Raw genomic sequence first — 15,299 nt, 5'->3', positions numbered from 1 at the left:
ATATCTCCAGAGGAACAGGAGCTTGGATTAGCTCCTTTCCCAAAGCAGGGTCTGACACCACAGAAGATGCAGTCAGATCCCAGTTCCAAAGCGCACACACCAAGTAGGCTCAAGGGATTCAATCCAGTCGAAATCATCATTTATTATAAAGGCAGAATTTCACACAACAGGAATGCTACCACTCTGCAGCTGGCATAATCTGATTTAATCAAATTGATCTTAGTTTTAAATTTCGTGAACTTTTGCAAATATTTATTGCTTTTAAGCATTTGTTGCCCTAACCCCACTTTCCCTTCATTTTGCTGAGCAGGCTGGGTATCCTCTTCAAATAAGTGTCTCTTCAAGTAAGCAGGAGAATTACAGGTTGATACACAACGCGAGGACATACGAATAGAATTTTTTAAAAATCTCCACTGCCCAAGCCTCTTGCTCTCACTGGACTGTCCCTCGCTTGTATCCCTCAATTCCAGTACATCCACCATGGAAAACAGCAAGAGCAACAAACAGTCTCATGCCATCTTGAAAACAGTAAACCCTATCTACACTGATTGCACAGTCCTAACGCAGTAATTAACATAACATTTTCTGGCAAAAAGCAAACCTCCTGGCCAATAGCTATATACCAACAGTTTCCAGGGCTGGCAGCTCAGAAGAAAACTGCCTCACTATACAGATTTCCCCTTCAAAGCTGGAGAAAAATATACATTAATTATAAAACATACAAGGAAATGCTCAGCAAATAACTTACTGCACTGCTGTGGTTCTCTTGTGTTACACCTATTTAGTGGTCAGGTGTGACTTCTGGGTTTGGAAAACTTGAGGAGAAAGGGAAATTTATATTACAGAATACCAATGGACGTGAAACAATCACAAAACATGTTTAGTGGAAGTTTCCCTTTCATAAAGATCACTTATTACTTGTAGCAATAATTCAATCTACAAACCAAAATATTAGTCTCTAAAGGTTATTTCTTAGTTGCAGTTATAATCTCAATCAAAAACCTTGAAGATAACTAGAGGTAAGGGAACAAACAAAGCCACAATACTTATGTAAACTATGAAAATGTGAGGCACAAGAGATTTTGCTTCTATTCATACTTCTTATTTAGCACTTTTGCTTTTCTATAGCTCTATAATCAGTGATTATGTAGGCATAACAATTCAGACAAGATTTTTCTAAGCCGACCCTTACAACACAAGTTTAGCAAGACTACATTATTTTAAACATTGTTCTTTATAGATGGCATCTGGCCTCCAAAATGCCCTGCAGATAACAAGCTAGAGGAAATTTTTTCTCCCATTATGTTTCTCACTTGATATATTAAAATATAAAACCTGAACTACAGTGTAAAGATAAAGAAGCAACTCTAAAAATCATGGGGAGAATTTAAATAAACTCATTACGCAAATCATCGTATTAGGCTTACAGAGACCAATCTTTTGTTTAAAGGAAAGGAGATATACATTTAGTGAGTGGCAAAGACACAGAAGTGGAAAAGATGTGCTGTTACAGACAACATACAGAGTTATTAGACAAATTGTAATTGCGCAAAAAGCTGCAATGAAAGCACTCAGCCTTCATGTCCAGAGGTACAGCAATCCCACGCTGAAGCTAAAAGCTTCCGCAGCCCAAAGCAGCAGACCTGGCCTCTTCCTCCCTTCTGGCTCTCCCTGGCTGGCAGAAACTCACACAAAGCTGATCCCTGCTGTGTTTCCCTAAGGAAGCCAGCGGGTCTCTCCAGTACCTGACGAGACTCTGAGACCACTGCTCTCCTTTATGTCCTGTAATTTATTTACATGCAGATGTACACCAGTCCCCACGCAGCCAGGCATACACACAAGGATATCACAGCAAGTCCCACTCTGAATGCAGGAGCCAGCTTCATGCTCCTGGCATGAATGGGCTGAAATTTGTGAGCTAATTGCTGAAATAAGGACAGAAAGTGTCTGTGAATTGGGATAAATGACAATGGTATTTTTATTCACACATATCTAAAAGCTATCAATAACATGGGACTCAGCATTGGCAGATATCAGCTTCCCCTCACACCCGTGGACCTTTCCCTCCTTCCTCCTCTCCTGTCAAGAACAAGGGAGAGAAATCACTCACCCACCAAGCCCACCAAATTTGACACTCAGCTCAGAGCTGTCTTTAAGCTTGTAGTTTCTTGCACTCTCCTGCAACCAAACCATTCTTATTTATAGCAAACATTATTGTTTCCTTATCATCAGGGATACATGCAATCTGATTTGCACGTCTGTAAGCCTCATGTTGGTATCTGTTTGTTAGTGACTGACTTCAAATGTTTCATTAAGCCTGAAACAAGAGAACTGAGGCAGGAGGTTAAACCATCACCATGGGATTCCTCCACTCCCTGACTGACTACTGTCTGTACTTGAAGAGGACGAAAAATCCTTTGGATGCTGCAGATGTCATCAGACAGCCCATCCTCTCCCACACGCTGGATTTATACCTTCCAGTTGTAGCCTTCGCAGTTTGACACCTCTTCAATACCTTTGCGTGACAGAACTGCCATGTATGGCTCAGGCCATGCTCTTCAAAAGCAAGCCATGTATTCCTGCTCAGTATAAAGGAATATACTATGTTATCTTCTGTCTGAGCAGGACCACACACTGGCTTTACGCACAGACTGTTGTCTCGGATAAAACCAACACTGGAGCAAGATGGGATTTGTTTGCAAGGAACAGCATGGCTTCAGCATCTTATATGCTTCAGAAACCTAAATCATTTCATAGGCACCATCTCCCAGGCACCCTTGAGCCATGGCTTTTATGTTACCTAACCTAGATGCTTCAACTTCAAATTTTACTATGAAAAGCTGTTCTATAGCTTCCATTTTATACCTCTACAAACCTCCATCTTCTGTGAAAGTGCATTTATGTGAGCACAGGTGCAAGGAAAGATGGCAGGAGATCCTCCCTCTGTTGCTGAGTAACCTGCTGTTTATTGAGTAACTTTTCTTTTGGGGAAGGGCTGGGCAAGGAGTCATGCAAAGGGGAAGACAGACCTCTCTGCATTATTATTTTGTCTCTAGGTTATGGCAAGGAACATACTGGACCTGGTAAAGTCGTGTCTGCTGCTTGCTGATGTGCTAAAGACCTGAAACCATACAGTCTTTTAAAAATCTCCCCCCTTGTCAGTCTGCTATTTGGCACCTATTTCAGGCTGTCAGAAGAGTATCCCCCATGGCGGGTTTGCAGTGGCTGCTGCCATGGGCCCAGTATATGCAGTATATACTATATATACCACCAAGGTCACTGTTAGCTACCTGTAGCAATGCCTTAGTCTGAGTGTCAGTCTGTTTGCTGGGGCTTTGGTCATTCCTCTCTCTTTTTCTTTCTCTGTTTTATTTTTCCTAAGACAGTACCTCTTCTCTCCTGGAATAGGCATCAACTTCCACAACCATGCATCTGGAAAATGAATATTTAATGAAACTTAATGAAAACTTCCTGCTCTAAAAAGCATTTCCAAACCCAACAAGCTACATTACCCATCATTTTCAACTCATGCAGATGTCCAAGTAATCAGTCAAGGGCCTACAGAGTGGTATTAAAATGCTGATATCAAATGAGTCACAGTTGCTTTCCATTTACAATGTGTTCTATAAATCACATGTTTTCTTTAACTTACCTAGAGAAGGATGACATGCAACTAGATCTAGGAAATCAGAATTGTATTGTTAACTTGGTATTGGGATTAGAATTTCAGATTAAGCAGTCCAAGTACACTTGCCCTATAAAGATGTTTTCTTTTTCCGATCTCTAGATAGATACAAAGCTATGGGAAGATACATACCTCAAAGGCATTAAGCTTCTTTGATTCAGTACATGTACTCCTTTTTGAAAAGGAAGGAGGACTGTAAATTTACAGATACTAGTATTTTCTACCTATATGCATACTTACAATTCACCAAAAAGAAAAACTGTAACTAACAGAAATACTGACTACAGCAGAATTGCCATGAAAAGTGGTTAGGATTTTGTTCTCTTCTTTTGCCTGTTGCTTTCTACTTAGAAATCAGCAGCATCTCCACATTACAACAGTGTGATCTGTAACTTTTTAATTTAAAAAAGCTGAAAAATCTGAAGAATAACTGTAGACGTTATTTTCTGAAATTGGCTGTCATGTTTATATTTCACTGTTATTGCAGTTATTTGTAAGCACCTTCCTGAGCTCATTGGAACAATAATAGAAAAAAAAGGTTTATGTTGGAAGCAAAGATTTGTTTCTCCTAGAAATCCATTATCTGTTCTGACTCCTGTCATTTACCTTTTTCCACAGCACTGCAGTGCTGTGGAATGTGAATGTTCATACAGATTGCCAATATTTTCACCATTTTTAACAAGTCATAAGGTCAACTCCTTTCAGAGGAGATAGGAAAAAAAGGCAGAAAAACTTCTGAAAATTTATTCACCTTTTTCACATCAGTTAGTATTCTCTTTTTCTTCTGCTTGGACTATCTGAAAATAAAATCTGAGACACAGATAATCTATTTTCAAACGTTTTAAAATAAATGTTAATGCAGGAAAGTTTAATACAATGAAACAAAATTATTTCCCTAACAACAGGACCTATGCTGAGAAATCATGACTCAGCGCTGCTCAGATTTTCACAGAATTCTGCCCTCCACTCACGTTGAACTCAGCAACGAGAGCAAACTCATTTGCTGGCATTATAATCTGGCACAGTGTTGGCACAAGATTCACCTGCCTTTACTAATGTTAAAGTGCCTTTTTCCTAGACACTGCGAAAAACCTTCCATGATCCTGGAGCCTCCACTGGTGGAAGGACAGGCTGGGGGGACAAGGTGAACTCAAGTTATAAATGTTGTCTGGGGTTGGTCTGTTAATCACAAAAGCACCTCTAGACACCTGCTTTGTAGGGTTTCCAGGAGACACCTCAGCAAACAGAGCAACAAGAGATCAAAGTCAGTGAAGAACTCTTGAAGCAACTACTTTTTCCTTCCTGCACCTCCTCAGACGTGCAGGATAGATGGAACTCCCACAGGAGACTGCTCCCACAGACTCCTCCAGCCAAGAACTGCTCTCTCCAAGAGAATGATTCAGGACAGAATATTTAAGCCTGGTTATACAGCACACATTGCACACGGATGTGCACTGCTTTCCAGACGCCTTCTTTCACAAAATGCAATAGAACAATGACAAAAGAGTAAAATATTTATGAAATAGGAAAGCTTAAATTAGTGTTTCTTTAAGGGAAGCAAAATGTGAAAACTCTTATCTGTTGGTTTGACAATAACATAGAACTTAATCTCCTTTAGAGATGTTTTATACAAGGTTAATACATATTTTCAATAGAAATACAGTTGATTTCTACCAGCAGGGCAGTGGAACCAGCCTCAGTGGTGACCTTGATCTGTCACTGACCTTCACTCTCAAGCTTTGAGAGGGACAGACGAACACTGAAGGCAGCAACTGCCTCTGCAGCTGAGGAAATCAGAAGTGCTTTATTTGTTTCCTGTCTCTGTTAATTTTAAGTGAATAGAGGAAGGGAATTTATGCTACCACGACATGCCAAGAGATGCAGTTCTAACAACATCAAGTTGCTTTTTTAATTAATATGATTATAATGCATTTTCTATCTATAAAGAAATTGAATATTCATAGTTTAATAACTGAAAGATGGAGAAATGAAATGCATGCTTTAAAAGCCTTCCAGGAAGCCCTTGACAGCTTGCTGAACCTAGTTTCCTTAAAAAATGCTTCCTTGCTATTACTGTATTTGTTAAGCCATGATACAGGATCCATGCAGATGGACTCCACCCTCCCCTACCTCTATCCAATGCCTCTTTCTCAGCCAGATGTGAGATTTCTGTGGAGCCATGAATTCCTGTACAATATTGCTTGCAGGTGATGAAGAAGCAACTCTGGTGGCCCTTACAAGGCTCAAAATTTATTTAAAGATTAAACAAAGCCAGGGCTTTCCCATTTTCAGGACAAGATATAGAAGTAATTTTTCTTTCAACTACCTGTAACTGAAGTCACAGTTTAACACACACACACACACACATACACGTATTCATACAGATACGCACCATTAAGGATTTTTTTTTTTTTTCCCCTGGAAAAGCAAGGAGGAAAGACAGCAGGTACTGTTATGACTGGCAGTAGCAATATTGCAATACTAATGTAAGAAGTTGCTACTACACCCTTTTCTTGGTCTTTAGAAAAAGCAACATAATCACTAACAGTTGATTTTTAATTACTTGCAAGGTAATTCAGCCACAACCATGGCAAGTACTGTATGTAGAGATGCAGTTCATCAGAGATGTAGTTCTAGCACTCCCACAGTACCTGCCTTTTGCTATCACAGTGGGGCACAGATGAGTTAAGTGCTTTACCCATCCTCACAGAGGGAATCAGTGTCACAGGTAACAGTAAAGACCCAGAAATACTGACCTGTACCTCTAATCACTGTGAGTACTTCTATTTCTTTACTCTCTGCATCTCCACTGTGCTTTCATATTCAGAAGTCCTTTCATTTCACCACTACCAGCTACCCCTCTAACAGTGTCACTGCTTAAATTAATAGTTAAATTAAAAAATATTCTCACTGACTTATTTTCCTTAATGAGACAACTAGTCTTATTCAGAGCAGTATGCACAAGGTAAATAAACACACACTTATTGACTGCAACCAAATCACGGCATACATCGTGAAGAGATCTATTTTCTTCCGGATTCTTATAAATAAAAAAGCACTTGTCAGTTTTCTTGATCAGGTATGACTGCCTCTGTCACTGTTTTGCTGCATGACGCACACAGCGATACTGTTTTCATTGCCCTCATTAGGATGCTTGCAGGTAAGCCTGGTTGGTAACTCTGTCAGCCCTTACAGCAACTGCAGGGCATAAAAGGCTGTTCTGAGTGTTTTTTTGGCTTTCTGAGAACGTTTCCTAATCTAAGTGACCCAGCACAGTGGAAACTGCATTTATGCAGAACGAAAATATAACTCTCCACCTCAGGAAGCAATTTCATGACAGCAAAGAGGCATCCCTCAGAGAGCAGAAAATTCATTAAGCAGTTCAGATTTTAAAACAAGATTATAACTCATCATGGAAAGTTTTCTTGGGGGCGACATCTTATGGCAGGGAAGAAAGAAGGAACTGGGAGGTCATATAAGACCATATATTGTTCAGCTAAACTGAGGAAGGTGATCTACTGAACAACTTACAGTCCATGTTCAAGCTAATGTTAACTATACCTGGTATTTTACTAGCTCCAGGTACACAAAGCAGGGCAGGAGGAATACCTGGCCCCTGTTTCCAGGGCACGTAGCAGGAGGTATGTTGGGGAATGGGTACTGTGTCGTGCCATTCTGGAAGTCAGTGTCTGTTTCAGAGGATTCTTCATCCTTGAAAAAGAGTAAGGAGATGGGTTTTCACATTGTTCAGGCCTCTCAGCACAACAGCTACACTAAACAGAGTGGTAACAAAACTAAGGACTGGAAACAACAAAAAGAGCCCAAAGCCCAGATTATGCACTTAGCCAAGCCTCAGCACCAGCAATGTGGTTCACCCCCCTGGGGAGTCTTTGCACATAGGCAAAGAGCTTCCCGGGGCACTTCAGTGGCTGCTGAAATGGGAGCTGATCTTGACTGACAAACTGTTAAGACTTTGCCTAACTGAAGCCTGGGAAAGCCTGAGCTCTCCTTACACTTTCACCATTTTAACAGGACCATATGGACAGAAGCATTTTTCTTTTTCAATTCCCCTTAATTTCATCTCAGCACATCTTTCCCTAACAAGCATTTTTCTTCTTTTGATCCTGCTGTGTCTCCATACCTGCAGGATCATTCCACTGCTCATACTTTAAGGTAAAAGTAAGTTAAGCCTAAATGATACTTCATGCTGTACAGCAGATACCCTGCAAGAGCAGTAGCTGCATATTAATTAACGCCAGCATCCTCCATGAACTATATTCCTATGGGCCAATTTGGTCAAGTTTATGAAGGGCTTCATAAAAGACACAGAGGCATAAAAGACACAGAGGCAGGATGAAAGGCACTCAAGAGCCAGATCACAACTTGCTCAGAGCAACTGAGTCCAGTAAGGACCAGAAACTGACAGCTTAACTTTTTTTTTTTTTAAAGGAAAGTGTGTGAGGAAAATATGACATCTACCTCCTAAATTAAGCATCTATCTTATCATTGCTAGATGACATGATGCCATACCCCACCTCTCAGCCTGGACTGCATTCTTCAGTGTCAAAGTGAAGACCACTCATTTCAGGAATTCTAGCTGTAAACCAACCAACTTTCACATGATGATGAGAGGATGTTTACCTTTCTGTGGCATTTGAAATTCACAAGACTGTATGCTGCAGCTGGGAAGTGCATCCTAAACTCTTGGGGGAAAACATGCAGTAAAACAAAGTCCTGTGACGATTCATCTGGGTTCAACAGACTGAATTCCTACCATTAGCTATTTTGAGCAGGACTGTCTTATAACCCTTGATAGTAATAGTTTATCCAGCAAACTAGAGTAGTTATATGAGATACAGACATTTAGGTTTCATCCTGGTGGCAACTCTGAGAGCCAGAATTGATGATAAAATAAGTATCTGTGTAGTTGCAGACAATATGGAAGCGGTAAATCCAGCCCTCAGAGCCTGGCACAGGTGTCGTACATGCGGACTGCGAGAACGGGTATCACTGTAATCCAACCTCTGGTGCCATGAGCGGTTGGACTGAAATAATTCACAGGGCTACAGATGATTCATGCCCACATGCTGAAGCATTTGTTTAACATCAGGCTGATGAGCTTGTTCTGTAATTTGCCACACAGAAGAGGAAATCCCTAATTCATCGATTTCCAGTTTTTCACTTCCCGCACACCACAGGCATCCCTCATTAAGATGGAGGTGCTGAATCTCTGCTACAGGTGGGGAAAGTCACATGAGCTATTCTGCCTTTCAGTGAATCAAGGATATTGAATTGCCTAATTGAAGTAGCATTAACAATACAGTAGCACTTTCCGCTTCCAGAGCACTTTATTGCTGCAGAAATCAAAACACTTCATGAAGACGTAGGTTACAAAATTCCTGGCTCTGTACGAGCCTGGGAATAAATTATCATATTTCTGATCAAATGCTCTTGTGTATTTAGGCAGACTGCCACCAGTCTGTGCAATTTGAAAAATTGTAGCTCGCAGCTACAACTTCTGTGAGAACACCTTAGTTTTGCTTTGCTGACCTCTGAGTAAAAGGGGTCTTTTTTTTTTTTTTTTTTTTTTTTTTGTATGTGTTACTCAAGTAAAGGGAATGCAGTGTATTAGTAGAGCATGAATTATGAATTACCTAGTAATCTCCTGGTAAAGTGCGATAATGAGCTCAGGCACCTCTGGTACCCCAAGTATACTGCATTTGAGCAACATCTAGAGTTAGTCACAAACTGGTAGGGTAAAAGATGACCCACTGGCTCATGAGAGGGAGGATAAGAGTGGCAAGAACAACACTGTGTGGGTTAGAATCACAGAACCACTAAACAGCCCAGGCTGGAATGGATCTAGAAAGATCATCCATTCTGGAGGTTTTAAAGAACAATTTAGACAAGCTTCAGTCAAAATCTGTTGAACTGATTTGAATCTGGAGTTTGGTATGTCTTGGTGACCCTCCCCTTCCTCAGTTTCCTACACTCCATGAAAAGGAAGCAAAGGGAAGCAGGGGAGTAGTAACAAGAAAGTATAAACAGGGAGATGCTCCTGCAGCTACTAACTGGTGGAGAACAGCAACAATGGCCACATTTACCTGCACCATGGCTTGCGTCAAAGACCAGCTTTTGTTCTCTGTTTCTTCTGTGCTTAGCACCATGGGCTCCTAGTCCACTACTCTCCTCAGCAACACACAAGCTCAAAGTTCAAGTGGATGACACACACTCCTGATTTTCCTTTTTTTTTTTTTTTTTCCCCTATTCTCACAGTCCCTACTTCTGTTTCCTACCTGTAACAGAGTTGTACTGCTTCCTGACCACATTTCTTTGCTTGTGTATTTTATACACATCTCCCTACCCTTCAGATGCTTGCACCTTTGAATCACAGTCTCCAACTCATGGATTTGTTCAAAGTTATCAGTACAATCAAGCCACAGTGTTAATTAGGACCTTTAAAGGCTATCATAATTTTTATTCCTGTTACTACTAACTAATAATTAAACTGAAGGGATTATTTTCTCAGTTGTCCCTGACAATTCATTTATATGCACAATGCTGCTGCAAATTACAAAATAAGAAAAATAATTCTGCCTTATCATTACAAAGCACTTCTCTTGCACCAGAATCTCAAAAGGGGAAAAAAGTTGCCTTACAACTCAGTGGTAATTCCTTCCACAAAAGAATAAAGGAGTATGAAGAGAGAAGAAAACTGTTCTCCCTTGGTCTTTACTTCTTTGACATTACAAGCAGCTTTTCAGTATTTGGTCTTACGCGCATGCCTGCAGAACAGGTGCATGTCTGAACTAGGCAGTTAGACCTGTACAAAGAGTTACTTTGGCAGGAGTCCTTCAAAGTCCCCTGTTCTTTACACACACCAACGGAAAGGATGAAATTAAGATTCTGATTGTTTTGAGCAACACTGACAAGTGCAGCAGAATGCTGATTGTATAAGGAAATTTTAAAGGTGCCAATTACAGTACACTGGAACATCACCTTTAAAAAACAAAACACACTGAATGTATAACATCCATATTTTGAGCAGATTCCTCCCGAGTATATTTTAAACAAGGAAGTCTAACTTGGTACAGCAGATCAGCAAGTCCTGCAATCACACCTGGAAATGAGGGGGCAGCACTCACCCCAGAGAAGCAGCACAGCAGCTGGGGAGATTCTGCACAGTTCTCAAAAGGTATCAGCTGAAGTGCTCTCAGGGTGAGACCCTCAGGCTCTGCCGCTGCCTCCCAAAGGGAGCAGCAGAAGCCCATGACATGATGCATTCAGGATGAGACTACAGAAAAGACAGGAAAACAAGACCGCAGGGAACAAAATGGATGGGCTTAAGGGGACTTGGTAAGGTGGCTTAGTGGATTTGTCTCATTTTTGATTTCTGGGATTCTGAATTATTGCATAACTGTATACAGAAGCTTTGCTTTTCATGTCCTGCAGCACTGTGTACAGTACAAAAACTCACGAGCATGGCTGATTAGAGTAGCCTATGGCATACATTTATTAATACTCTCACAGCAGACCACTGTTTCTTTGCACATCAACCTATCACCATAAAAGTGATTTGGGAAAGACCTGTAATGGTTTTTGATCCTAGCCAAATGGAGAATGTAAGAACAAAACCAATATAATTTTAAAGAGAAAATGAGAGAGCCCAGAATACACAGATAAATGGCCACTCTGTTGACAAATGGTAGTAATGAACCGCGAAGCACAAAAGTTTGTAATTTCCCTTTCAATTAGCAAAATGAATGAATGCCATCACAAGCAGCTCTCTACTCCCAGCCCCATTTCCAGTGGCCTGAGCAGATGTTTCACCAAACAACCCAATGCTCCTGCACAAATGAAGTATCCAAATGCTTAGTCAAGAGATGGCTTCACCATATTCAAAGCAAAAGCCTGCATCTGCAGCCTAAGGGCTTACATATCAATGCTATCGTATCAATGCTATCGCAGTGTCCTCCCCACCAACTGAACTCACGGCTGTGAAGTGTTGGTTATCTTTGACATTCCCATCTCTTCAGGTGTTCACTAATTTAAAAACCATTTACGCTTATGCATCTATTTCTGCTTCACCCTCCACCAAGACTGGATCTACATCAAGAAAAAAATACTTTCACTTTATAGAAAAACAAAGGAAAATGTTTCAAAATTATCAATAGAACTAAAGGTTTTTAAATCACACCTGGATAAAACTAGAGGTGGGCTAACCTAAGAGCAAAAAAGCAAGAGGCAACCAATTAAGTTAGTTACTCCATTCATTTCATAGTCATTTTAGTCAATTTTTGACATTCACACTTAAAAACTCCCCAAACCAACACCCAAACAGAACAAAAAGGGGTAGCCCATCTTCCAGTGGACTGATTGCTTTTGCCTGATTGTTATCTGTCAATCAAAGTGCACACATTACCACCCACAACTGATGTCAAATGATTCTTTGAACTCATTCACCTTCCTTCTCCAACTCCTAAAACACTCCTATTGCTTTTTTGTTGCTACCAACTGTGGAAATTTTTTGACAAAAGGATGAAAAATAAAGTCATGGCGCTTAATTCATCTTTTCACTGCATGAGTTTTCAGCACTGTAATTGCACTGACTTTGAGCAGATATCCCACCTTTTGAACACAGTCATTAAAACAGGCCCATAAATTCCGTTGCTATCTTGCTGTTGCATTACGTTATTTACCTTAAACAAGGAACTGGTGTGAATGCCACTACAGACAGAAGAGAAGGGAACAGACCACAGACCAGGGACAGTAACAGACAGCAATACCTTAGGCATTTCTAATGTTAACAGCACTCAACTAACATGCAAGAGTAAGCGTGACAGAAGTCTGTGGTTTATGTTCTGCTGTTAGGAAGGAAGGAAAGAGAATTCCCCATAAAACCCAGAGATCGTACCTTCTGTTACTGAGGCCTAGTTTTCCAAGCAGGATGCATTTGTAGATATGTATACATACACAAACACAGAAAAGCACGTGTAATTTCCCTTCTTTCTTCATACATTTCCAATTATTTTATCTTCTGTTGTGTTTTCTTGGGGAGAAATGACCAAAATACTGTATTTTCACTCTTCATATTTCTCCTCCACTGCATTTCCTCAAGCAATAGCTATTACTTAAGTGACAGCTTTTACTTTTATCACCCCAAGGAATCCCAAGGGTTCAAGTGTTGGCTTATAAATAGTATATAGCCCTGATCATATGCAACTTGGCTGAGCTTGGCTAGAAGTTGCTTCCAAATTCTGAACATACAGAGTGTCCAACAATACTTAATATTTTGCATAGAGAACAGACTAAGGTCTCTCTAGCTTCGTTTTAGACATGAAGAAACACATGGTACCTGAAATAAGTGAGAGCTCCCAGACCTGCATACAAGCAAAATGTTGATGGCCAATGGCCATGAAAATTGGAGTACTGTATCCTTTGTAACTAAGGCATAAAATATTCTGGAGGTAACTTTATTACTGGCAATAATACACACTTAAAAAAAAAAAAAAAAAAAAGCCAACAGTTACCAGATCCCAGGCTTAATATGAGAATCTGACAGGTAAAAACATTCTCTTATGGATGGGCACACTGATAAGAAAATATTGAGAAGAAAAAAAGATAAAATCATGCTGTGTCATTTTTTAATGTTTAATTTAACACATGGAAGGAGCAGATCTGAAGACACTTATGCAAGATGTCAATTAAGAAAAATATACGGGCTCTAAGACCTAGCCTAGTTTGAGACTGAAAACTATCATAATCTAGGGCCTGCCCCCTGTCCTTTCCTTTTTACTTGCTATTACTGAATTGTCCTGGCTCTTGGCTAAAATGGGTTCCAAGCCAAATACTTCCATCTTCTGTTTAACAAAATTATTTGCACAACATTGTTTTCTTTGACTCTCCTAAATGACCACTCTTGCCAGCTGGGTTGTTCCCTGCATCTTAGCAGCCCCTGTAAGTGACCACCCGAGATAAAGGGTATTTTTCTGATTCAGGCTAGAAGAGACAAGCTGCCACAGTGGGGCACAGTGAAGGCATATGTCTGGGATGGTGGAAAGCAGTGAACAAATGGTGGAAGGCTGGGAAAAATATCTCTTGGCTTTGCCATAGCAGCATTTCCCACAAGCCCCCAGCTGTGACACATAAAAGGGAGAGACACACAAACTGTCACCCAGTGATGGGGGACCACACTGCTGGATGACTACATCTCACCAGTATTTCTACACAAGAACATGGCAAACAGATGCATATAAATGCACTCAATTTTAAAGGCAATTATCTAACAAAACCAGGAGGAATCCATAATCTTACTTTTGAAGCCCTACTATTCCCCGTCTACTCCTCATCGTTTATACAGTATTTTGTCTAAACACTGCAATAAGTGTGGGATTTACCTTTTATGAACAGAACTTTAATCTGAGCCATACTGTCTTCCAGATGTTTGTAAAATAACAAGTACATGCATGGATCAATAATAACTGCTCACCTCCAACCCCACATCACTGGAAGGGAGCTCGCTCTCTCCCCCTTCATGCAGGAGGATTCCTCAGAGAAACGTGAAAATGTGTCACCTCCATCTTTATTTCCATCTCAGAATCAAGAACTAGTATATGAAGCAACATCAGACATATTATTATGGTTCGGATCGGGAGTATCAGATCTAAGGTGAAATATGGACACTCTATTCTTCTCAAAAGGGTGATCAGCTCTTCCAGCAACTGTTGGTATGATTAAAAGGAAAAACTTTACTGCTTGCTAACTGCTAGGAAGCTGGGTAGGCTAAATAAACACTGACACTATGACAGACTTCAGTGAGTAACACTGGCAAATGCACAAATTTACATCTGTATTTAAACCTGAGTGCAAACTGAAACGTTGCTATTATCAGGAAAATAAAAAGCCCAAATGCAATGATAATACCCTAGACTTGGCAAATGGAAAGAGGGGCAGATGGATTTTTCTATTTACTTGGCAAGTGGACGTTATACTTTTTGACTCTGGCTGTAAACCAAGTGAAAAAAATAATAATTGGGTAAGTAGCAATTTTAAGCAAGACTGCTGCATTAAAGGACACATGCTGAGCAAGTGATAGATTGCAGTCCTAAAAAGATTGGAGGATCTTAATGGATTGTTAAAATGCTATTATGAAAATGGTTTAGAGGTCCACCCTCTAGAGAGTTGTAAGGGCATTACTTTCTACATATCAATTTGATGCTCACGGGTGTGCATACATGTGAATATGGTACTGTAAGATGGTGGTGCTTTGCTGTGATGAACACAGAGAACTAAAAAGCAATAAAAGCCTATTCAGTACCTCACATGAAACCAGTTGGTACTCTCAGACATCTTTACCTACATGGATGTGACTTTAAATAAATGAGTTCGATTTCAGTCTTGGAATGGGATCACACACCACAAAACTATGCCCAAACCTGACATCCTGCCTTGCATGGTGCCATGAGGCTTTCTAATGCTAACAATCCACTTCCTTTTCCATCTTCCATCTCTAAAATGCTGACAGGTCTTGCTGATGGGCCCTCCTGATGATCTTTTAAAACAGAAAAGATTACATAGACATACAGAACTTAATGATAAGAAAACTCTAGGGGGG

At 40.3% G+C, this 15,299-nt stretch overlaps 1 protein-coding gene across 3 annotated transcripts in view; it reads right to left on the bottom strand.

Moving 5' to 3' along the window:
• RGS6 (regulator of G protein signaling 6) overlaps positions 1-15,299 on the bottom strand; it is a 274,836-nt gene that overhangs the window by 154,350 nt on the left and 105,187 nt on the right. The window lies entirely within an intron of this gene.

This window comes from Athene cunicularia (genome assembly GCF_003259725.1).
Source record: "Athene cunicularia isolate RWA chromosome 5 unlocalized genomic scaffold, athCun1 chr5_part1, whole genome shotgun sequence".
NCBI lineage: Eukaryota > Metazoa > Chordata > Aves > Strigiformes > Strigidae > Athene > Athene cunicularia.
The sequence above is the reverse complement of the archived record's forward strand: the minus strand, read 5'-3'. Positions and strand labels throughout refer to the sequence as shown.